Below are 23993 nucleotides of genomic sequence, written 5' to 3'. Positions count from 1 at the left end.
GGTTAGGAGGCCGGGGACGGAGGTGCTGGCAGGCGGCCGCCGAAAAAGCGGCCGCCCCGCACCTCCACCTTAACTTGCTCCGCTGCCGGCACAGTAAGGCCTCGTGAACCGGGCGCGGGTAGCGAGCGGCGCAACTGCGGCGTTCGCTACCAAATATCGCGAACGGGGCACGAATGGGGCGCTGCACACACCGATGACGTCATCGGTGGCGGCACAGCGCAAATGCCTAACGCCACCATTAGCGCCCCTACTGAATATCGCGGAAGACGCAGCCAGTGGCGCTACAGCCACTGACTGCCTCTTTAGGCGCTAACAGGTGGCGCTACTCACCCAATTTCTCCCCCTTTGTGTCTTCCTCACAGTTTTCTCTCCCACCTAGCTTTGTATCATCAGCAAACTTGGATACATTGCACTCGGTCCCTTTATCTAAGTCATTAATAGAAATTTTAAATATCTGAGGCCCTAACATTGATCCTTGCAGCAGTCCACGAGTTATGGCCTGCCAACCTGAAAATTACACAGGAACATAGGAACAGGAGTAGGCCATTTAGCGCCTCGACCCTGTTCCGCCATTCAATGAGATCATGGCTGATCTGTGACCTAACTCCATTTACCCACTTTTGGCCCGTATCCCATAATATCTTTGGTTAACAAAAATCTATCAATCTCAGGTTTAAAATTAACAATTGATCTAGCATCAATTGCTGTTTGCAGAACAGAGTTGCAAACTTCTATCATCCTTTGTGTGTAGAAGTGTTTCCTAATTTCACTCCTGAAAGGTCTGACTCTAAATTTTTTAGACTATGCCCCCTAGTCCTAGACTCTATCAGTTCACCTTAATATCTTGAAAATTTTGATCATATCACCCCTTAACCTTCTAACTTCTAGTGAATACAACCCTAATTTGTATAATCTCTCCTCATAATTTAATCCTTGAAGTCCAGATATCATTCTGGTAAACCTACGCTGCACTCCCTCTAAGGCCAATATATCCTTCCTAAGGTGTGGTGCCCAGAGCTGCTCACTGTACTCCAAGTGTGGTCTGACCAGGGTTTTGTACAGCTGCAGTATAACTTCTATCCCCCTTGTATTCTTGTCCTCTAGATATAAAGGCCAGCATTCATTAGCCTTTTTGATTATTTTCTGTACCTGTTCATGACATTTTAATGATCTATGTACCTGGGCCCCCAAGTCTCTTTGGACCTCCAATGTTTTTAGCTTATCACCATTTAGAAAGTACCCTGTTCTATCCATTTCAGGTCCAAAGTGGATGACCTCACTTTTGCCTACATTGAAATCCATTTGCCACAGTTTTGCCCATTCACTTAATCTATCAATATCCCTTCATAATTTTATGCCTTCATCTACACTGCCTACAATGCTGCCGATCTTTGTGTCATCAGCAAATTTGGATATGTGGCTTTCTATGCCATCATCTAAGTCGCTAATAAATATTGTGAATAGCTGAGGCCCCAACACCAATCCCTGCAGGACACCACTAGTCACATCCTGCCAATTAGAGTACCAACCCATTATCCCTACTCTCTGTCTCCTGCCGTTCAGCCAATTTCCTAACCAGGCCAATAATTTGCCCTCAATTCTGTGGGCTTCTACCTTAGTTAACAGTCTCTTATGAGGGACTTTATCAAATGCCTTCTGGGAGTCCATATAAATAACATCCATCGACATTCCCCTGTCCACTACTTTAGTCACCTCCTCAAAAAATTCAATCCGGTTCACCAGGCATGACCTATTTTTCACAAATCCATGCTGGTTCGCTCTGATAGCTGAAAATGTTCGAGGTGTTCAGTCACCTATCTTTAATTACAGACTCTAGTAATTTCCCGACAACAGATGTTAGGCTAACTAGTCATAATTCCCTGGTTTCCCTCTCTCACCTATCTAAATAACGGAGTGACATGCGCAATGTTCCAATCTAAAGGAACAGTTCCTGTATTGAGAGAACTTTGGAAGATTATAGTTAACACATCTGCAATGTGCTCACCTACTTCCTTTAAAATTCTGGGATGGAAACCATCTGGTCAAGGGAATTTGTCACTCTTTAGTGCTATTATTTTCTTCATTACTGTTATTTTACTTAGGTTAATTTTATTGAGTCCCTGTCCCTGATTCAATATTAGTTTCCTTGGGATTTCCGGCATGTTATCCTCTTCCTCTACTTTAAATAATGACGCAAAGTAATTATTCAACATGTCCCCCATTTCCTTATTATCATTGACAATATCACCGATATCAGTTTTTTTAAGGGGCCAACATTGCTCCTGACCACCCTCTTATTTCTACTATAATTGTAAAAAGATTTTGTGTTGATTTTGATATCCCTTGCAAGTTTCTTTTCACACTCCCTTTTAGTAGCTTTTACTATCTGTTTTGTGTCCCTTTGCTGTTCTTTGTATCTCTTCCATTCGCCAGGATCTGAGCTATTTTTTCTTTTAGTTTTATTCTGTCCCTTACCTCTTTAGCTGTCGATGGCTGTTTGTTTGGCAAGTAGAGCTCTTACCCCTAAGGGGTATAAAGTGGCTCTGTATCACGTTAAATTCTTTTGTGAATATCTCCCACTGATATTCTGTCATTTTATCCATGAACAGATTTGCCCAGTTTACTGTGGACAGTCTCTGTTTCATCCCGTTGAAGTTTGAAGCCTTACCTAAATCTAGCTGTTTCGCGTTTCTCCCTATCAAACACTATGTCAATTTTTTTTTCATCTTCTAATACTCCAGTGATGCGCCTTGGGACGTTTTACTATGTTAAAGGTGCTATATAAATACAAGTTGCTGTTGTTGTACGTTGAACTCGATCATGTTATGATCACTATTGTGTAAGATTTGCAAATTTTCTGCATTTCACCGAAGGCTGTTATTAATAAACAGGACCCTGCGTGGACTGTTTAAAATCAAAAAGGGTACCCAAAATGGCGTCCGTGCCTCATGGCAGCAAGCCTGTGAGATTTTAAAATGGACTCTGCAATGCAGATAGCTTGGAGAAATCGAAACCAAGCTGTAGGCTTCTGTGGAGAAAAACTTTGTATTTTGGAACCAGACAGGACTCTGAATTATGCATTAGACCGAATTGGAGGCAAATCTGAATTCAGTTTAGGCCTATAGTTAAGGCCATCGAACAGTCTGCACATATTATCGGAAACAGATTAACCGAGCCATCGAGGCCGGACAAGGCCCATCAGGGAACTTTCAGGACAATACAAGTCAATTATCGGGCCGGTAGATGCGATTACCGGCCATCCAAAACCAGTTAATATGGATTGCTACCATTATTTAAAATAGCCCGCCAAGATTGAAACAAAGAACTAACCTGATTTGGCACGCAGATAAGGGTTTTCGACAAAGGTATAATTGAAGGCCCCCTCGGGTAGCAGGGGGTTTAGTTCGAGTTGAAGTTTTCGGTCGAGCGTTCATGTTGGTTGGTGTACTGGTGCTGCTCTTCGGCCCCTTGCCCTCGTGGCTGCCGCTCTTCCCCCATCCCACGCTTACCCCCTGGCCTTTGCCCGTGTCCTTTTCCCACACCATCTGGAACTAGCCCCGGCACCGGGTCAGGCGGACACGGACAATTCAGGCCAGGCGAGGTGGGACGCGACGAGGGGAGGAGGGAAGACCACCGGAGAAAGACCAACTGAGGAGAGGCTTCGAATTATCAGGCCTTCAGCCTCGGCCGACCTTCGAATAACTGCACACCAACTCAATCTGGTGGCTGTCGACGAAGAACCATCCCTGCAAGGTAAAGTACCCAAACAGAGACTTTAACTTTGGGGTACTCGAACCTGGACAACGCCCTTGCAGCGCCTGGAGGCCATGTGATGACGACAAGCTCCAGAGAGCACCAAGAGCGAACCCAAACCCAACCGCTGTTTTGAGTCTAACAAACCCTTTGATTGGTGAGCATGAGGTTCTGACCCCTCATAGCTTAATCTAGTTAGGTATAGGGGGTGGGATAAGGATAAGGGGATTGTTAAGATAATTGTTTTCCCTCGGTGTGCCGTGTGTTCCCCATTCCCTGTATAATTATAGTTATTATTCTTTTGCATTTGTAATTTTGCCTGTAGAAGTGTACACCAGTAATTTTTCCCATAAGATTGTATCAAGTTTTCCTCTTCAATAAAATCTTGGTTTTTTGTTTACATCCAACCACCTGTCTACTCGAGTCTTCTCTGTACCGTTGCCTTGTACCTAAGTACTGGTGCCTGCTGAAAGTTTTTGATGCTTTATTGCTGCGAGATGTCCAAGCCCTCCACTCTGAGAGTGTTCGGGGCTGTAATGGCAGTCGCGCAGGTCGTCTGGCAACACAGAACTGAGCAAAAGTAGGTTGTGCCCTTCTCTTTAAGCAAGGGAAACATACTCCGATGCCGGTATCGAGAAACATAGAAATATAGAAAAACAGGAGCAGAAGTAGGCCATTCGGCCCTTTGAGCCTGCTCCGCCATTCAATATGATCATGGCTGATCCTCTATCTCAATACCATATAGCACTCTCTCCCCATACCCCTAGATGTCTTTTGTGTCTTGAAATCTATCTATCTCCTTCTTAAATATATTCAGTGACTTGGCCTCCACAGCCTTCTGTGGTAGACAATTCCACAGGTTCACCACCCTCTGAGTGAAGAAAGTTCTCCTCATCTCAGTCCTAAATGCCCTACCCCATACCCTGAGACTGTGACCCCTTGTTCTGGACATCCCCAGCCAGGGGAAACATCCTCCCTGCATCCAGTCTGTCTAGCCCTGTCAGAATTTTATACGTTTCCATGAGATCCCTTCTCATTCTTCTAAACTCTAGTGAATACAGGCCTAGTCGACCCAATCTCTCCTCATACGACAGTCCTGCCATCCCAGGAATCAGTCTGGTGAACCTTCGCTGCACTCCCTCTATGGCAAGTATATCCTTTCTTAGGTAAGGAGACCAAAACTGCACACAATACTCTAGGCGTGGCCTCACCAAGGCCCTGTATAACTGTAGTAAGACACCCTTGCAATGAAGGCCAACATACCATTTGCCTTCCTAACTGCTTGCTGCACCTGCATGTTTGCTTTCAGTGACTGGTGTACAAAGATACCCAGGTCACTTTGTACATCAACATTTTCCAATCTATCACTGTTTAAATAATACTCTGCCTTTCTGTTTTTCCTACCAAAGTGGATAACTTCACATTTATCCATGTTATACTGCATCTGCCATGTATTTGCCCACTCACTCAACTTGTCTAATTCGCCTTGAAGCCTCTTTGCATTCTCCTCACAACTCACAATCCCACCTAATTTTGTGTCGTCAGCAAACTTGGAAATATTACATTTGGTTCCCTCATCCAAATCATTGATATATATTGTAGCTGGGGCCCAAGCACTGATCCCTGCGGTACCCCACTAGTCACCGCCTGCTACCCCGAAAAAGACCCATTTATTCCTACTCTCTGTTTCCTGTCTGTTAACCAATTTTCAATCCATGCCAGTATATTACCCCCAATCCCATGTGCTTTAATTTTCCACACTAACGTCTTATGTGGGACTTTATCAAAGGCCTTCTGAAAATCCAAATATACCACATCCACTGGTTCTCCCGAGTCTATTCTACAAGTTACATCCTCAGAAAACTCCAGTAGGTTTGTCAAACATGATTTCCCATTCATAAATCCATGTTGACTTTGTCTAACCCCGTTGATATTTTCTAAGTGTCCTGTTATCACATCCTTTATAATAGACTCTAGCATTTTCCCTACTACGATGTTAGGCTAACCGATCTGTAGTTCCCTGTTTTCTCTCTCCCTCCTTTTTTAAATAGTGGGGTTACATTTGCCACCCTCCAATCTGCAGGAACTGTTCCATAATCTATAGAATTTTGGAAGATGACAACCAATGCATCCACTATTTCCATGGCTACCTCTTTTAGTACTCTGGGATGCAGATTATCAGGCCATGGGGATTTATCAGCTTTCAGTCCTGTTAATTTCTTCAGCACTATTTTTTTACTAATACTAATTTTCTTTAATTCTTCCTTCTCACTAGACACTTGGGGCTAGATTTTCAGTTGCTTGCGCCAGCAGTTAGCGCCTTAAGAGAAGTGATTTTCGGGCGCTATGCGTGTAGCGCCCGGGCGCAGCGCAGTTTGCGCCCCGCCCCAAATTAAGTTGCCCGTTAGCGCCGGCGCAAAGTTTAGCGGCCGCCCGGATGCGCGCGCAGAAAATGACATCACATCCTCGTGCAACGCCCTTTGGCCGCCCCGAATCCAAACTTCAGTCGGACCGCCCCATTGTGCGGCTGGCGTCCAGAGCGTTTGTAAAATGGAACGCAACAGACCCTGGGGAGCGCAAATTAAAGGGCACTCCTCATGCACTATAAACGGCAGTCTGCATGTATTGTGTGGAAGGATCCAGTGTGTTGTTGTGAACGGTGTATTTATGTTTCCGGGCACCACCACCACCACCACCACCTCCTCCTCCTCCTCCTCCTCCTCCTCCTCCTCCTCCTCCTCCTCCTTTTCCCCCCCAGACTCTGCTTTTGAAAAGAAGACATACACCCTTCCCCTTTAAGAGCTCACTGGCACCAGAGTGTCTGCCGTGCGCTGCGCCCGAGCTCGGGCGTTGCGCTCTGCACCGCCGGCTTAGCGCCTAAAGATAGTAGTGGAATGCCTCTTTTAGCGCTCCACCAACCTCTTAGGGCGAAGCCACTGAATTTTTGGCAACGGGGCGCTACTTTGGGGCGGGCGCTAACTTCGGGCGGGCGCTAAGGTTAGCGCCCCAAAACTGTCTATACTGAAAATCTAGCCCTTGGTTCCCTAGAATTTCTGTGAAGTTATTTGTGTCCTCTTCCATGAAGACAGAACCAAAGTATTTGTTTAATTGCTCTGTCATTTCCTTGTTCCCCATTATAAATTCTCCCATTTCTGACTGTAAGGGGCCTACATTTGTCTTCACTAATCTTTTTCTTTTTACATACTTGTAGAAGCTTTTACAATCCACTTTTATGTTCCTTGCAAGTTTACTCTCATACTCTATTTTTCCCCTCTTAATCAATCTCTTGGTCCTTTTTTGCTGAACTCTAAACTGCTCCCAATCCTCAGGCTTGCTACTTTTTTTGGCAACTTTATATGACTCCTCTTTGGATCTAATACTCTTCTTAATTTCTTTTGTTAGCCATGGTTGGGCCACTTTTCCTTTTGTGTTTTTGCACCAGAAAGGAATGTATAACTGTTGCAATTCATGCATTCATTCCTTAAATGTTAGCCATTGCCTATCCACCGTCATGCCTTTTAATGAAGCTCCCCAATCTATCATAGCCAACTCACTCCTCATATCTTCGTAGTTTCCTTTGTTTAGATTTAAGACCCTAGTTTCGGATTGGACTTCTTCACTTTCCATCTTAATGAAGAATTCTATCATGTTATGGTCACTCTTCCCTAAAGGACCCCGCACAACAAGATTATTAATTAACCCCTTCTTATTGCACAATACCCAATTTAGGATAGCCTGTTCCCTAGTTGGCTCCTCAATATACTGGTCTAAAAAACCACCTCATATACACTCCAGGAATTCATCCTCCAAAGTATTATTGCTAATTTAGTTTGGCCTGTCTATATGTAGATTAAAGTCACCCTTGTTACATGCATCTCTAATTTCCTGTTTGATGCAATCCCCTACATTACCACTACTGTTTGGAGGCCTATAGACAACTCTCACCAATGCTTTCTGCCACTTGGTGCTTCTTAGCTCCACCCAGACTGATTCTACGGCCTAGAAATTCAGTAGGCCTAGCGCCCCATTTGGGGCGCTGGAGGGCCTAGCGCCGGAGTTATGGCCAGTTTAAAAATTCCCTGGGGCCCTGGAATCGGCGGTAGACCGGTAGCGCTGCGCCGGCACCGATGACGTCATCGGTGTGCGCAGCGTCCCGGTTGCCATGCCGACGGGCCCCAGCGCCGAAATTCAGTTGCGGCCGCCTCGCCCGTGGCAGCCGCAACTAAGACTCTGGCAACAGAGTCTTACACGACTTTGCGCCGGCGCATAAAGGTGGAGCGGCGGCCGGCTGCTTTCCCGCCGGCCGCCTGCCCGCACCACCCTCCCCGGACTCCCCCCCCTCCCCCCCGCGGAACAGATGCTTCTCAGCTGCGAGCCCGGCACTTCCCCGAGGTGCCGGGCTCATTTTTGTGGCGATTTTACCGGCCAGCGGGCGGGTGCAGGCAGCTCCTCCTTAACTGAAGGAGGAGGCCTGCACTTCCCGAGCCTGCCGCACCGCATCGGGCGCCGCAATGCGGCGCGTAGCGCCAGTTTTCAGGCGCAAACACCCTTCAGTAGCGCCGGCAGCCGTTTGGGCGCGGCACTACTGAATTTTTGGCGCGCGCAGGGGGACTTAGCGCCGGCGCTAACTTTCCGGCGCTAAAGCCCTGGCGCGGCGCCAACTGAATTTCTAGGCCTACATCTTTATTTTCTGAGCCAACATCCTTTCTCACTATTGCTCTGATTTCATCCTTTACTAACAATGCCACCCCACCTCCTTTTCCTTTTTGCCTGTCCTTCTGAAATATTGAACATCCTTGGATATTGAGCTCCCAGCCTTGGTCACTCTGCAGCCATGTCTCCGCAATCGCAATTATATCGTATCCGTTTATGTCTATTTGCACTGTTAGTTCAGCTACCTTATTACGAATGCTTTGTGCATTCAGATACAGTGCCTTTAGATTTGTCTTTTTAACAATTTTAGACAACTTAACATTTTTTGTATTATGGCCCTATTTGTCTTATTACCATCTTTTCTTACTCGGACCCTATTTGTTAGTGCACTCCTTTGTTTGTACGCTCTGTCCCTTCCTGACACAGTCTAGTTATTCTTACCCCAATCACTTTCCTGCACTGCTTCCTTGTCTTTTCTCTTTAGCATTCTAGATTTCTCTCCACTATGCCAATTTGCTCGTGGCTCAGGTAATAATCCAGAGATTATGGGCTCAATTTTAACTCAGGTGCGGGGAATTGTCGGGTTCCCCGAATTTGGTGTTTCCCACACAAATCTAAATGGGTGTGTAAGATTGATGCAATTTTAACTCAATTGGCCAATTGATTTCCGACGTGTGGGAACCCTTGGCAAATGAGTATTTCCAGTCAGAAAGTCGCATAATATGACATCATTATTGCTGCTGCATTTACGGTCTGCAACAAGCCTTGCTTCTTCTGCAGGCTGCCAACCTTTTGGCATTTGTTGATACACAGCTGGAAACAGAATGGCAAGAGAAAGACTGAGGTCTGCACCCCGTTTTGACGACGTTGCCCTGCAGGCTTTAGTGGAGGGAGCAAGAGCTCACAAGCAGGTGCTCTTCCCTTCATCAGGGAGGAAGATGCCTCCCCAGCAGACAAAGGCTGCGTGGCTGCAAGTGGCAGAGGAGGTCAACTCCTTATCGGCTACCCGCAAAACCTGGATACAGTGCAGGAAGAGATTTCATGACCTTCAGCACACTGGAAAAGTGAGTATGAAGTTCCCATCATTCTCAATCTGATCTCCATTGCCTCTCCTCACCAGCACTCAGCTTTAGCAATCTCTTCCTCCACATCCCACTTGACACTGACATCCATGCACCCTTACCCATTCCCTCTCTCTCTATGCTCACATTCACCTAACTATTCGACTATGCAGCCCTCACACTCCCTATCACTCTGATACTATGAAAACAACTGACAACACACAGGGAGGGCCCTTGGTCTTGCCACCTCACTCCATCTTTGTCTCCTTCTAAGCATCTATGCTATGGATTCTCTACACTCACTCCTTCATTCTCACTCAAACTCCACTTGTCTCCCTCATTGCAGAAAAAGAGAGCTCACAATAAAAGAGAATGAGCGAGGACAGGAGGAGGGCCACCATCAGTAGCCCACCTCACCCCCTGGGAGGAGGCGGTCCTGGAGATCGTAGGACTGGAGGATGAGGCACAAGTGGGGGACGGACAGACGGGTGTATCACAACAAGCAGGTGACAGAATAGTTTTCCATCTCTCTCATTGACATTGCATAAGTCACTGATAATGATTCTGAAGCTATAACAGATGGACCTATGATCATCTGCAATATGCAACGTGCATGTAACCTTGACCTCATATCTCTAACTCTTTCCTTCACTCCCCCACAGGACCATCGAGAGCCCCCGCCCCCACTGTCCAGGAGGAAGAGCCTGAGCTTCCAGACTCCTCAGAGGAATCTGCAACCTCTGAGGGCGCAGCGTCAGCAGAATTCAGCGCACCCAGCACCAGCGCAGACACTCACACCTCGGTGGGACCTTCGGGACATAGAGTAGTGTTGTCACCTGGTGTATCACAGCTCACAAGTGAGCATCAGCAGATTGTGGAGACAGGGACAGCAGTGGAGAGTGCTAGTCAGAGGGCACAGGACTCTGCCAGTTCGGCTCAGCTGCATGTCGACCCTCTGCCTCTGGGTCCATCCATAAGATCAGCAGGGCTGGAACTCCAGGAACAGATGCAGGAGTCTCTGGCAAGTTTTGTCTCCAGGGTCGATGTGAGTGTGGAGCGAATGGAGGAGTCCATAGCGAACATGAGCAGAGCCTTTGTGGAGTCATTGGTGCATGAACATATCACCATGGAAAGGATGTCAACCTCCATGGAGGAGAGAAGTCGCCAGGGTATGGAAAACATGGTGAGTGCTCATAATAGAATGAAATCTCTTGAGGAGCGATGGGCATCTATTGAACAGAGAAACCAAACCTTCATGGAAGGCCTTCTGAGTAGGACTGCCAGTGCAGATACGGGTCCCCATGGCCCCCTGATGTGCAGCAAGGTGCTCTCAAGCCACTTCCAAGCGCTGGCCCCTTCTGGCCTGTGCAGCTTCAGGTGGGTGAGCAGCAGCCTGGCGCTCCTGTTGCTGCTGCTGTTGTTCCTGGTTCTGCTGGTGCTGCGGCTGGTGTTCGAGCTCATCTAATGCCCAGAAGGGAAGGAAATAAATGGCTCCCATGCTTCTGGTATATGCCTCCATTGAGGAAGCGCTGAGTGAGGGTGGCGAGAGGGGTTTCCCAGGAGATCACACTGGAGATGTGTGTGAGGCTCCAACCTTCCACAGGTTTGGTTAAGCCTGGTAAAAGTTGCCCCAGGCCTGAAACAACAAAGTCCTGCCACCTGCAAATGATGACTGATCAAATCTCCTCTTTAATGATAGTCAGCAAGCCAATAGTGCTCATGCCAGGTTTCACAGGCGTGATTCCCACCAGGCGTGTTTTACGTGGGAAAAAGGTTAAAAATGCAAGGGCCTGTTAAAATGGGATTATAAAGGTCAATTATTGGATTAAGGGCCTTAAAGACCAGTCCCGCCTGTTGGAGGCGGGACTGATTCAGGACCATCAGACACGCCTGGGTTAAAATGGCTCGGGGTCGGGAACCAGGCGGGGGGGGGTACGGAACCCCCAGTTTTCGCGATTTTAACCCCTCACACGCCTCAAAGCCCGCCTCACGGCTGAGTTAAAATTAACCCCTATGACCTTTGTGGTTCTGCTTTTTAATTTAGTCCCTAGCTGCTCAAACTCTCAGCAGAACCTCTTTCTTTGTTCTACCTATGTCGTTGGTACCTATGTGGACCATGACAGCTAGATCACCCCCCTCCCATTCCAAGTTCTTCTCCAGCCCGGAGGAGATGTCCTTTACAAAAAGAAAATACTGCAGATGCTGGAAATCTGAAATAAAAACAGAAAATGCTGGAGAAACTCAGCAGGTCAGGCAGCATCTGTGAAGAGAGAAACAGAGTTAACGTTTCAGGACGATGACCTTTCATCAGAACTGGAAAAAAGCAGGAAATGGAACAGATATTTAAACAGGTGTAGGGGCTGGGAAATGGGGGAGGGGTTGAAAGAACAAAAGGGAAGGCCTGTGATAGGATAGAAGGCACGAGAGATTAAGAGACATTGAGAGACATTAAGAGATATTCAAGGCAAAAGGAGGTGGTAATGGGACAGGTTAAGAAACAAAGGATGGCTCTAGATGAAGTGTAAATTGCGCTGGCAGAATGGAAGACAGCTGCCATGTGGGAGAGAAGGATAGAATAAAAATGTGGATAAAAAATATATCTATGATAGGGGCCGGGGTTATGATCTGAAATTGTTGAACTCTATGTTGAGTCCAGAGGGCTGTAAAGTGCCTAATCGAAAGATGAGGTGCTGTTCCTTGAGCTTACGTTGAGCTTCCGTGGAACAATGCAAGAGCCCGAGGACGGTGAGGTCTGAGTGGGAATGGAGCGGTGAATTAAAGTGACAGGCGACCAGAAGCTCGGGGTCCCCCTTACGAACTGAACGGAGGTGTTCCGCAAAGTGGTCACCCAATCTGCGTTTAGTCTCCCCAATGTAGAGGAGACCACATCGTGAGCAGTGAATACAGTATACTAGATTGCAAGTACAAGTAAATCACTGTTTCACCTGGAAGGGGTGTTTGGGACCCTGGACAGTGGGAAGTGGGGAGGTATAAGAGCATGTGTTGCATCTCCTGCGCTTGCACGGGAAGGTGCCGGGCGAAGGGGAAAGCGTGTTGGGGGCGATCGAGGAGTGGACTAGGGTGTCGCGGAGGGAACGGTCCCTACGGAATGCTGAAAGGGGAGGTGAGGGGAAGATGCGTTTGGTGGTGGGATCACGCTGGAGGTGGCAGAAATGGCGGAAGATGATCTGTTGAATGTGGAGGCTGGTGGGGTGAAAGGTGAGGACAAGGGGAACTCTAACGTGGTTTCGGGAGGGAGGGGCAGGGGTGAGGGCAGAAGTGCGGGAGATAGAACAGACACGGTTAAGGGCCATGTCAACCACTGTAGAGGGGAATCCTCGGTTGAAGAAAAAGGAAGGCATGTCGGAAGCACTGGTATGGAAGGTGGCATCGTCAGAGCAGATGCGGCGGAGTCGGAGAAACTGGGAGAATTGAATAGAGTCCTTACAGGAGGCGGGGTGGGAGGAAGTGTAGTCCATATAGCTGTGGGAGTCAGTGGGCTTGTAGTGAATGTTTGTCAATAACCTATCTCGAGAGATGGAGACGGAGAAGTCGAGGAAGGGAAGGGACGAGTCGGAGATGAACCACGTGAAGGTGAGAGAAGGGTGGAAATTGGAAGCAAAGTGAATGAAATTATCTAGTTCAGGGCGAGAGCAGGAAACGGCACCGATACAGTCATCAATGTACTGGAAAAAGAAGCGAGGGAGGGGACCTGAGTAGGACTGGAACAAAGAGTGTTCCACATATCCCACGAAAAGGCAGGTGTAGCTAGGACCCATGCGGGTTCCCATAGCAACACCTTTGATTTGGAGGAAGTGAGTGGAGTCAAAGGAGAAGTTGTTCAATTTGAGAACAAGTTCAGCCAGGCAGAGGAGGGTGGTGGTGGACGGGGACTGGTTGGGCGGCTGTTCAAGGAGGAAGCGGAGCGCCCTCAGGCCATCCTTGTGGGGGATGGAGGTGTAGAGGGATTGTACGTCCATAGTGAAAAGGAGGCAGTTGGGGCCAGGAAACTGGAAACTGTTAAAGTGGCGGAGGGCATCGGAAGAGTCGCGGATGTAGGTGAGATGTTCTTTACCCTGGCACCGGGTAGGCAACATAGCCTTCAGGATTCATGCTCCTGGCTGCAGAGAACAGTGTCTATCCCCCTAACTATACTGTTGCCCACTATAACCACCTTCCTTTTTACTCCCCCCCCACTTGAACGGCTTCCTGTACCACTGTGCCGTGGTCAGTTTGCTCATCCTCCCCGCAGTCCCCGCACTTTTCCACAAGGGTTTCAAGAACCTCAAATCTATTGGACAAGTGCAGGGACTGAGGCTCCTGCAATACTGCCTCCTGGATCCCCGTACCTGCCTTACTCGCAGTCACACCCTCCTGGCCCTGACCACATTTCAATTCTAAAGTATTTAATCTAAGAGGTGTGGTTGCCTGCTGGAGCAAAAGGTCCAGGTAGCTTTGTCCCTACCTGATGTCTCACAATGTCTGCAGCTCGGACTCCAGCTCCTCAACTCAGAGCCGAAGTTCCTCGAGCCACAGGCACTTACCAGAGATGTAGTCGCACTGGACAAAAATGCCCACAAACTCCTGCATTATTTTATTTATTTAATTAATTAGTTTAGTTTTAATCAAATTATTTGCCTCGTTTAGTTTATTAAATTAATTAAATTAAGTTTCATTTTTAAAATTTAGTTATATGTTATATGTTAACTTAAAACTTAGCCCACAGTCACTAGCAATCACTTACCTGCCTTACCTGTGATGTCACACTGCCGTTTTCACTTGTTGATGCAGGTCTGCTGCTGCTTTTATCCCCGCTCTCAGGCCTTGGTTTGCTCCCGCTCAGGTCCACCACCGCTCTGCGGGAGAAGTTAGGAAAAGCAAGCACCTCCTTCCTCCACTTCATTGAACTCCCACACTTACCAAACTCCCAGTTGTTCACTCTGTGCACTCCACATTGTTCAGCGCTCTGCCACTACTGCCCCGCTCTTGCACTTTAGCAGTCTAAGAGAAGTGGTTAGCGCTTGATTTAGTGCTCCACTTCCCTCTTAGAGCACTGAAGCTGAATTTCCTGTCAGCAGAGAATCATTAGTGCTTGTCACTACTTTTTCTACTTTTCAAATGTTAGTACCCCAAACGGGGTGCTACGGAATTTCCAGCCCTCTGTATTTAATTAACTTAACTTATAGTTTAGTTTTTAACTAATTACTTGATCTAGTTTAAGTTATAGGTAGATTAAATTAATTATTTACCTGTAACACAAAGCACAACAAGTGTTGGAGGAAAAAACGACACCTCTTTCCCCCGCTGCTCCAATTTCCCATCCTCTCCAAATTCCCAACGTTATCACTCTGTTTGGAAGCACTCCGTTTAAGACCACTCTGTGCAGACCACTTCGCTTCAGCAGGAGATAGTCACAGAACTCTGCCACCTCCCGCAACCAGACTTGCAGTCTCAGAGCAGGGCCTACATGGTTTTCCCAGTAGCCCTCAAGATCACACTGGCCTTCAATTTCTTTACCAGTTGATTATTCCAGTTTGCAGCAGGAGATATAGCTAACATTTCCCTGTTCATCATCCATCACTGCTCTCTACACCAAGAGAAGGGACTACATTTTCCTTTCTCTGAACAGAGAGGAACAAGAGGAGCATGCATGTGACTTTGCCAGGATAGCAGGCTTCCCCATGATGCAGGGTGCAATCAACTGCACCCACGTGGCTTTGAGGATGCCACATAACAATCCTGAGATGTTCATTAACCACAAAGGCTACCAGTCACTTAAAATGCAGTTGTTTTGTGACCACGCCCAGCGCGTCATGATGGTCAATACCCGTTATCCTGGCAGCAGTCATGATGCCTTCATCCTGCATCAGTTCGGTGTGCCAGCAATCTTCCAGCCACCACGTCAAATCCGAGGGTGGCTGCTCGTAGACGAGGGCTATCCGCTCTGCACCTGGCTGATGACTCCCCTCCACAACCCCACCACTCCTGCCCAGCACTCCTAATGACAGCCATGCTGCCACCAGGAATGTCATCGAGCAGACACTTCGGCTGCTGAAGCAATGGTTCCACTGCCTTGGCCATTTGGGAGGAGCCCTCCGGCACTCGCTGGAGCAGGTGTCCCATATCCTGGTGGTCTGCTGCATGCTCCACAACTTGGCCATCATGAGGACGCAGCTCTTGCCACCAGGGATTGCAGGACCACATCAGGAGGAGGAGGAAGAGGAAGAGGAAGAAAACGAGGGTGAGGAGGAATGGAGGAGGCAGGCAGCAGATCGCTGTTCCGGACGGGCTGTACATGAAGGCCTCATCAAACTCTGATTCCAGTGAATGAAACCTCAGATCCCCTTTTTTTTGATTCATTTGTGGGATGTGGGTGTCGCTGGCAAGGCCAGCATTTATTGCTCAACACATTGCTGCTCAACACATCCCCATCATACCATTCCTCTGTCATGGAACATCACAGCATCCTCCTGGGCACAAAGCTGAAATGAAAGCCACCACAATACACACATTCCAAACAAAATTCATAAATTTATCACAATCCTATCAACATTATAATAGGAACTAATCACCCTTGTGCAATTCCTTAGTGCCTGTCATTCGTGTGCCTTTTTCTACTCTAGTGCTCCCAAGCAGTGCTCTCCTGGTGCCTGCAACATGGCTGGTGGGTGGCTGCTGACTTTGCATGGGAGAGACTGCAGATGGCCTTGCAGGACGATCTCGACCAACTGTGGACCTAGAAGACTCAGCTGTAGACTGTACCACCTTGGCATGGGGGGCAGCAGTCTGGGCTGGCTGACTGACGGGCAGCAGCAAGGGCAATGGTGGAGTGGCAGTGGTGGGAGTAGGAATGCTGTCATCCTGAGTGAGAACAGCAGATTCTTGCTCCACTGACCCATTGCCGCTCCCCTGAGTCGGTGTCTCAGCGTTCCTAGCAATCTGTTGGAGGGCAAATTGCTGGACTGCTGTGACACCCTGCAAGCCCCTTTCGAGACTCATAAGCCCAGCAACGATGGCTGCAGTCTGAGCTTGCGTGGCAGCAAGCTGAGCCTGCAGGAAACAGTCTGCGCTTCCACTGCAGCAGTGAGACGTTGGGTCATTTCCGCCTAGCTAAGGAAGCTGCAATAATGCCCATCACACCAGCATCATGGCTGGGTCGACAATGTCGCTCCTGGAGTTGCCAATCATTTCCATCCTGGAAATCATGGGCTCCAAGCTCTGCGCAAAGCCTGGCCAATGTTGGAGCCAGACTCCTCCATGCTCCTTGATATTGACAAGAGGCTCTCTGGCAGGCCTGCCATTGCACCTAGCATTTCCGTGTGCATGCCCATCTCCCTTCTTCTGAAGTACGCCCCATCAAGGTCATCATCTGAGTCCTGTGCAGTAGAACTCGTGCGTGAACTCGCCCTCTGGGGAGCTGGGCCCCGTGCTACCATTTGCCCCCGGCCTTGCTGCAGCCCACTTGTGCCCGGTGCTTCACCATATGCAGATCCCGCCTCTATACTACCCTCTACATTCCACACAGTGCCAGTTTCTGAGTTTGTCTGTGAGTATCAGATGCAGTAACTTCTTCTTCTTCATCACGCTCCTCCACAAGTTCAGGGACAGGCTGGCCTGCTGGCAGTTCTTGGGTATCTGAAAGCAGAAAGGCACAAGGGTCGTGTTATAGTGAGGGGAGGGTGTAAAGCAAGATATCCATGCATACAGCATCAGCAGCTTGTAAGTGAGAAGAGACTGTGGGATGAGGGGGAAGTGGAATGTGAGAAAAAGGATTAGGTATGACCATACCATCATTATCAGCAAGGGCTTCAACTTCTCCTGTTGCCATGCCCTCCAATGATGTCGAGCATGGACTCCTCCAGGTGGCTGAGGGTCTGTATAGTGACTTGGCCACCTCCCATCTGCTGTTGTTCCCAGCAGTTATGAGCCACCTTTGCCTGCAAGAGAAAGGGCAGTTTGTCAGTGAGTGCAGTGCTATGTGTTTGGGTGATGTGCCTGTCATGGTTGAATAGCTGGCAGTGTGTGCAAGGTGTGAGATCTGGGTGTGAGTATTGCAGCAGTGGTAAGGTTGTGAGGGTGAAGTGAAGCTATTATTGTGAGGTACGAGTGGTGATAACTACAGATTGTTGGCAAGTGAGTGCCGGGGGTGTGGTGTATTGAGCAGTGTTTGAGTCTTGTGGTGCAGATGGTGGGATATGGATTTGCTGAAGCCTTCACTCACCATGTGAGGTCATTAAACTTCTTTCAGCATTGGATCCACGTCCTTGGGACCACACTGGTGGCCATGATGGAGTTGGCTATCTCATGCCAGAGCCTTCTACTCATAGCCTTGGATGGCTTCCTGCCACCCTGCGGGATGTGTACAGCCCACCTTCTTTGAACTGCCACTACCAAGGCCTCGAGTGCAGCATTCGAAAACCTTCATGCTCTCTCCCTGATCTGAGCCCTGTCTTCAGCCTGACTGACAATGAGGTGCTGCTGCAACAAAGCACCTCCCCTTTAAAATAGTGCAGAGAGCCTCGGCCAGACGTTACTAGCCATTAGACTGCACCCGATATTGACCCATCTGTTCAGCGCTAAGCCAATCAGCAGCGCTGAGATCATTATAATGAGCAGTTTCAACGGGCGCAGGCAAATAGCACTGGCCCTTGACACCGCCCGTTTTTGGTCCTTATCCAATTTCTAGGCCTAAATTTCATGCAGCACTGGAGCTTTGTGCTGGGGCCAGGGCTCCTGGCTGTCACCTCCCGGGCGATCTCCTCCCACATGCGTCACATTAGCTGCCTCTGACCTCCTTCGCGCCCAACCCCCAACCCTGTGGGTGGAGGACACCCTGCTCCTCTCTACCTCCTCCACCATGACCTCCAGTGCTGCGTCGGAGAACCGAGGCGCCCTCTCTCTAGGTCCCTGAGACATCCTTCCACGTTGGCTTCTCTCCCAGCCAGCACACTCCACACCTTCAGTGGAAGTGGGTGAGTGCAGGCTACATATGCAGCTCCAGGAAAATTGTGTCCAGTCAGTGCTTGAGTACTAAACCTGCAGTTGTCAGTTTCAGCCGCTGCAGGCACATTTTAATCATGATGATAATAAGCAATTAGCCTGAAAATTGTGTGCTAAATCCACATTTTCAAACAGGCATTTCTTATTAGCACAGCATCCATTTAGCGCCTGTCTTCACCCTTTGGCCAAAAAAACCCCTATGTGTAGATTGCATAAGCACGCAATACATACATACACATAGATCATAGTCTATAGTTTAACTATATTGCACGATACATTTTAATCAATGTAGGTATTTTGTAAAAATCATACATTGCTAACAAATGCCAAAAACATTTAGTGATAAAACATTGCTTTTAGCTCATTTATGATTTTAATGGGCCGTAATTTGCATCCCCTGATGGTCCGTACGAGGTGCGCACGTGCCCGTAAGGGCCGCTCAAGTTCCAGAACTTGCGATCTGTCAAGAGTTTTCCTGACAGATCGTACGAATCCCCAGGAAAAGAGCATCTGTGGACAGAGAGTTGGGCTATTTCCCCAACTTCTGCCCAGCGAATGCTGAAAGAGTTTTAAAAAACAGAAAAATAAAATTTTATCAGTCATTTATATATTTAAAAACCTGTGAAAGAAGGTAAGTTTATTTTTAGCCCCATTAAAACATGTAAATTTATTTTTCAAAAAATTACATTTTTGTTTTAAATATTTAATTAAATGCCATTTTAAATATGTGAATTTCTTTTTATTTGAAGTGTAGAGGTATTTTTTTGGGTATTCCCATTCATATTTATGGGGTTTCCATATCTACGGAATCCCCATAAGCATGAATGGGGTTTCCATTCGTTCATTCATTGAGCCGGTCCACGTGATCCCAGGGGTGCTCGCGAAACGCCTGCGCTCCTGGGATACGTGGGCCTCTACCCACGGGTACCCAGAGAGGCCTAGGACCACAAGTCTCTGTACCTCCCGGACCACCAGGTACGCGGGCATTTTATTTGCAATTGGAGGCATTTCATAAGAACATAAAAATAGGAGCAAGAGTTGGCCATACGGCCCCTCGAGCCTGCCCCTCCATTTAATAAGATCATGGCTGATCATCGACCTCAACTCCACTTTCCCGCCCGATCTCCATATCCCTTGATTCCCCTAGAGTCCAAAAATCTATCTATCTCAGCCTTGAATATATTCAAAGACTCAGCATTCACAGCCCTCTGGGGCAGGGAATTCCAAAGATTCATAAACCTCTGAGTGAAGAAGTTCCTCCTCATCTCAGTCTTAAATGGCCTACCCTTTATCCTGAGACTATGTCCCCTAGTTCTAGACACTCCAGCCAGGGGAAACAACCTCTCAGCATCTACCCTGTCAATCCCCTTCAGAATCTTGTATGTTTCAATGAGATCACTTCTCATTCTTCTAAACTCCAGAGAGTATAGGCCCAATCTACTCAATCTCTCCTCATAGGACAGCCCTCTCATCCCAGGAATCAATCTAGTGAACCTTAGTTGCACTGCCTCCAAGGCAGGTATGTCCTTCCTTAGATAAGGAGACCAAAACTGTGCACAGTACTCCAGGTGTGGTCTCATCAAGGCCCTGTACAAGTGTACCAAGACTTCCTTACTCTTATACTCCAACCCCCTTGCAATAAAGGCCAACATGCCATTTGCCTTCCTTATTGCTTGCTGTACCTGCATGCTAGCTTTCTGTGTTTCTTGCACAAGGACACCCAAATCTCTCTGAACACCAACATTTGAAAGTTTCTCACCATTTAAAAAATATTCTGTTTTTCTATTCTTCCTCCCAAAGTGAATAGCCTCACATTTCCTTATATTATACTCCATCTGCCACCTTACTGCCCACTCACTTAGTCTATCTATATCCCTGTGCAGACTCTTTGGGGTCGATTTTATCTCAGGTGCGGGGAATTGGCGGGTTCCCCGAATTTAGTGATTCCGACACGATTGTAAATGGGTCTGTGAGATTGATGCAAATTTAACACAATTGGCCATTTGATTTCCAGCATGTGGGAAGCCTTGGCAATTGAATATTTTCAGTCAGAAAGTCGCAGAATATGACGTCATCATTGCTGCTGCTTTTAAGGTCCACAGCAAGCCTTACTTCCTCTGCAAGCTTCCAACCTTCAACATTAAGATGGCACAGGAGCCTGCAGGAGGAACGGCCAGGGGGAGGGCCAGATCTGCACCCAAATTTGATGAGGCTTCACTACAGCCATTACTGGATGGTGCTAGGGCCCACAGGGAGGTCAACTTCCCTTCATCAGGGAGGAAGAGGCCTCCCAGTCAGACCAAGGCTGTGTGGCTACAGTTGGCAGGTCAAGTCAACTGCTTGGGGCTCACACGAAGAACGTGGTTGCAGTGCAGGAAAAGATTCCATGACCTTCTTCACACTGGAAAAGTAAGTACTGTATGAAGTTTCCATCACCCTCAATCTGATCCCCATTGCCTTTCCTCACCAGCACTCAGCTTCAGCAATCTCTTCCTGCACATCCCACTAGACACTCACATCCATGCACCCTTAGCCATTCCTTCTCTCTCTATGCTCACATTCACAGAGCTATTCCACCATGCAGCCCTCACACTCCCTCTCACTCTGATGCTTTGAACACAAGTGACTACACACAGGGAGGGCCCTTGGTATTGCAACCTCACTCCATCTTTGTCTCCTTCTAAGTATCTATGCTATGCAATCTCTGCACTCACTCCTTCATTCTCACTCAACCTCCACTTGTCTCCCTCATTGCAGGAAAAGAGAGCTCACAACAGGAGAGCGCGAGCCAGGACAGGAGGAGGGCCGCCCTCATTAGCCCAGCTCACCTCCGGGAGGAAGGCGTCCTGGAGATTGCCGGGGCTGACCGAGATGTGGACGTTGGGGAAGGACAGGCAGGAGCATCCCCGCAAGCTGGTGACAGAATAGTTTTCCATCTCTCTCATTGGCATTGCATGAGTCGCTGATAATGATTCTGAAGCTATATCATATGGACTTATACAATAGCAAAATACTGCAGATGCTGGAAATCCGAAGTAACAACAGAAAATGCTGTCTCTTATCCTGCCAGTACACTTCACACCTAATCTCAGCCGTCTTTTGTCTCCACTGGCCTATTACCATCTCGTCTGGTTTTGAATACCTCTTAATGTCTCTTTTACTTCTTTTTGTTCTATCGCAGCCCTGCCTTCAATCTATTTTATTTCCTTTCCAGTTTTGAAAAAGGATCATCTGCAAAATGCAATGTGCATGTAACCTTGGCATCACATCTCTAACTTTTTCCTTGACTCCCCCACAGGACCATCGAGAGCCCCCGTCCCCACTCTGCAGGAGGAAGAGCCTGAGCAGCCAGACTCCTCAGAGGAATCTGCAACCTCTGAGGGCGCAGCATCAGCAGAAATAAGCACACCCAGCACTAGCGCAGACACTCACACCTCAGTGGGACCTTCAGGACATAGAGTAGAGTTGTCACCTGAAGTATCACAGCTCACAAGTGAGCATCAGCAGATTGTGGAGACAGGGACAGCAGTGGAGAGTCCTCATCGGAGGGCGCAGGACTCTGCCAGCTCAACTCAGCTGCATGTCGACTCTCTGCCTCTGGATCCATCCGTAAGTTCAGAGGTGATGGAACACCATGCACAGATGCAGGAGTCTCTGGCAGGTTTTGTCTCCAGGGTCGCTGCGAGTGTGGAGTGAATGGAGGAGTCCATAGCAAACATGAGCAGAGCCTTTGTGGAGTCAGTGGCGCATGAACACATCAACACGGAAAGGATGGCTACCTACGTGGAAATGATTGCTGCCTCCGTGATAAGGCTGGCTACGGTAGAGGAGAGGAGGGCTACGGCCATGGAGGAGGTTAATCACCAGGGTATGGAAAACATGGTGAGTGTTCAGAATAGAATGACATCTCTTGAGGAGCGATGGGCATCTATTGAACAGAGAAACCAAACCTTCATGGAAGCCCTTCTGAGTAGGACTGCCATTGCAGATACGGGTCTCCATAGCCCCCCTGATGTGCAGCAAGGTGCTCTCAAGCCACTTGCAGGCACTGAGGGGGACCTGACCCATGAGAGGGAGGTTGGTGGCAGACCTCATGGAAGTGGGGGCTCCTCTCCAAGCGCTCACACTTCCATGCCACTGCAGAACCCTCGGTCAGAGCCCCGCTGGAGTCCATACCCAACTGAGATAGACGTCTCAACTCCTGCACAGCCGCAGGAGCAGCAGACTGTTGACGAGCCCTCACAGGCTCGCCACCCCAGAGGACGCCTGCCAAAGGTATCGAGACAGGAGCAGCAGGAAAGTGAGCAAGGGGCCTCCACATCTGCTGAAGCCACAGGGGAACCACTACGTAGGAGCATGCGTAAGAGGAAAATAAAGCACAAATAGCCACAATGATTGTCACTTGGGTGAAATGTTGTGTATTCTGTAAAAATGCCATCAGTTGTTTGTTTTGCATAAAAATTCTGATGGCAACTTCTGCAGTTGTGGCGTGTGTCATTTCGCGAATGGAGCTGGAGGTCCTCTAATGCCAAGAAGGGAAGGAAAAAAAGGCCTCCCATGCTGCTGGTAGATGCCTCAGTTGAGGAAGCGCTGAGTGAGGGTGGCGAGAGGGGTTTCGCAGGAGGTCACACTGGAGAAGTGTGTGAGGCTCCAACCTTCCACAGGTGTGGTTAAGCCTGGTAAAAGTTGCCCCAGGCCTGAAACAACAAAGTCCTGCCACCTGCAAATGATGGCTGATCAAATCTCCTCTTTAATGGTTGACCTGCAGCTGATAGTCGGCAAGCCAATAGTGTTCACAGGAAAAGTGCTTGCCCGTGTCCTTGCTAACAGACTTTTGCCGTTATCTGAGGAGGTGCTTCCGGAGTCGCAGTGTGGTTTCTGACCATCCAGAGGAACAGTTGATATGATCTTCACAGCACGTCAATTACAGGAGAAATGCCGTGAACAAAAGCCACCACTGTCCATAGCTTTCATAGACATAACTAAAGCTTTTGACACCGTCCACCGCCAGACTTTATGGCATATCTTGTCTAAGCTTGGTTGCCCCGATAAATTCATCTTAGTTCTGAGGCTGCTACATAACAACATGTCCGCAGCAGTTCTCAGCAGCAGCGGTTGTATTTCAGAGCCCTTTACAGTTGAGACAGGAGTAAAACAGGGCTGCATCATTGCTCCAACCCTTTTTGCAGTGTTCATCTCAGTTATCCTCCATCTCATCGGCAATGATCTGCCCACCGGAATTCAAATCCTTTACCGTACTGATGGCCGACTTTTCAATCTCAACAGGCTTAAGGCCAAGAGCAAAGTCTCCATCACTACCATTATAGAGTTACAGTATGCAGATGATAGCGCCATCACAGCTCTTTCCGAGCATGATCTACAAAACACCTTGAATGCTTTTTCCAGAGCCTACAAACTTCTGGGCCTCACCATGAATATAAAGAAAACCCAGGTGCTCCACCAGCCATCACCTAATCAGCTTGCAACTCCTCCCTCTATAAAGATTGATAATAACACCCTTGAAAA

This window comes from Somniosus microcephalus, chromosome 10 (genome assembly GCF_052327205.1).
Source record: "Somniosus microcephalus isolate GS21.2 chromosome 10, FLI_Smic_1.0, whole genome shotgun sequence".
NCBI lineage: Eukaryota > Metazoa > Chordata > Chondrichthyes > Squaliformes > Somniosidae > Somniosus > Somniosus microcephalus.
This window is presented reverse-complemented; position numbering follows the sequence as displayed.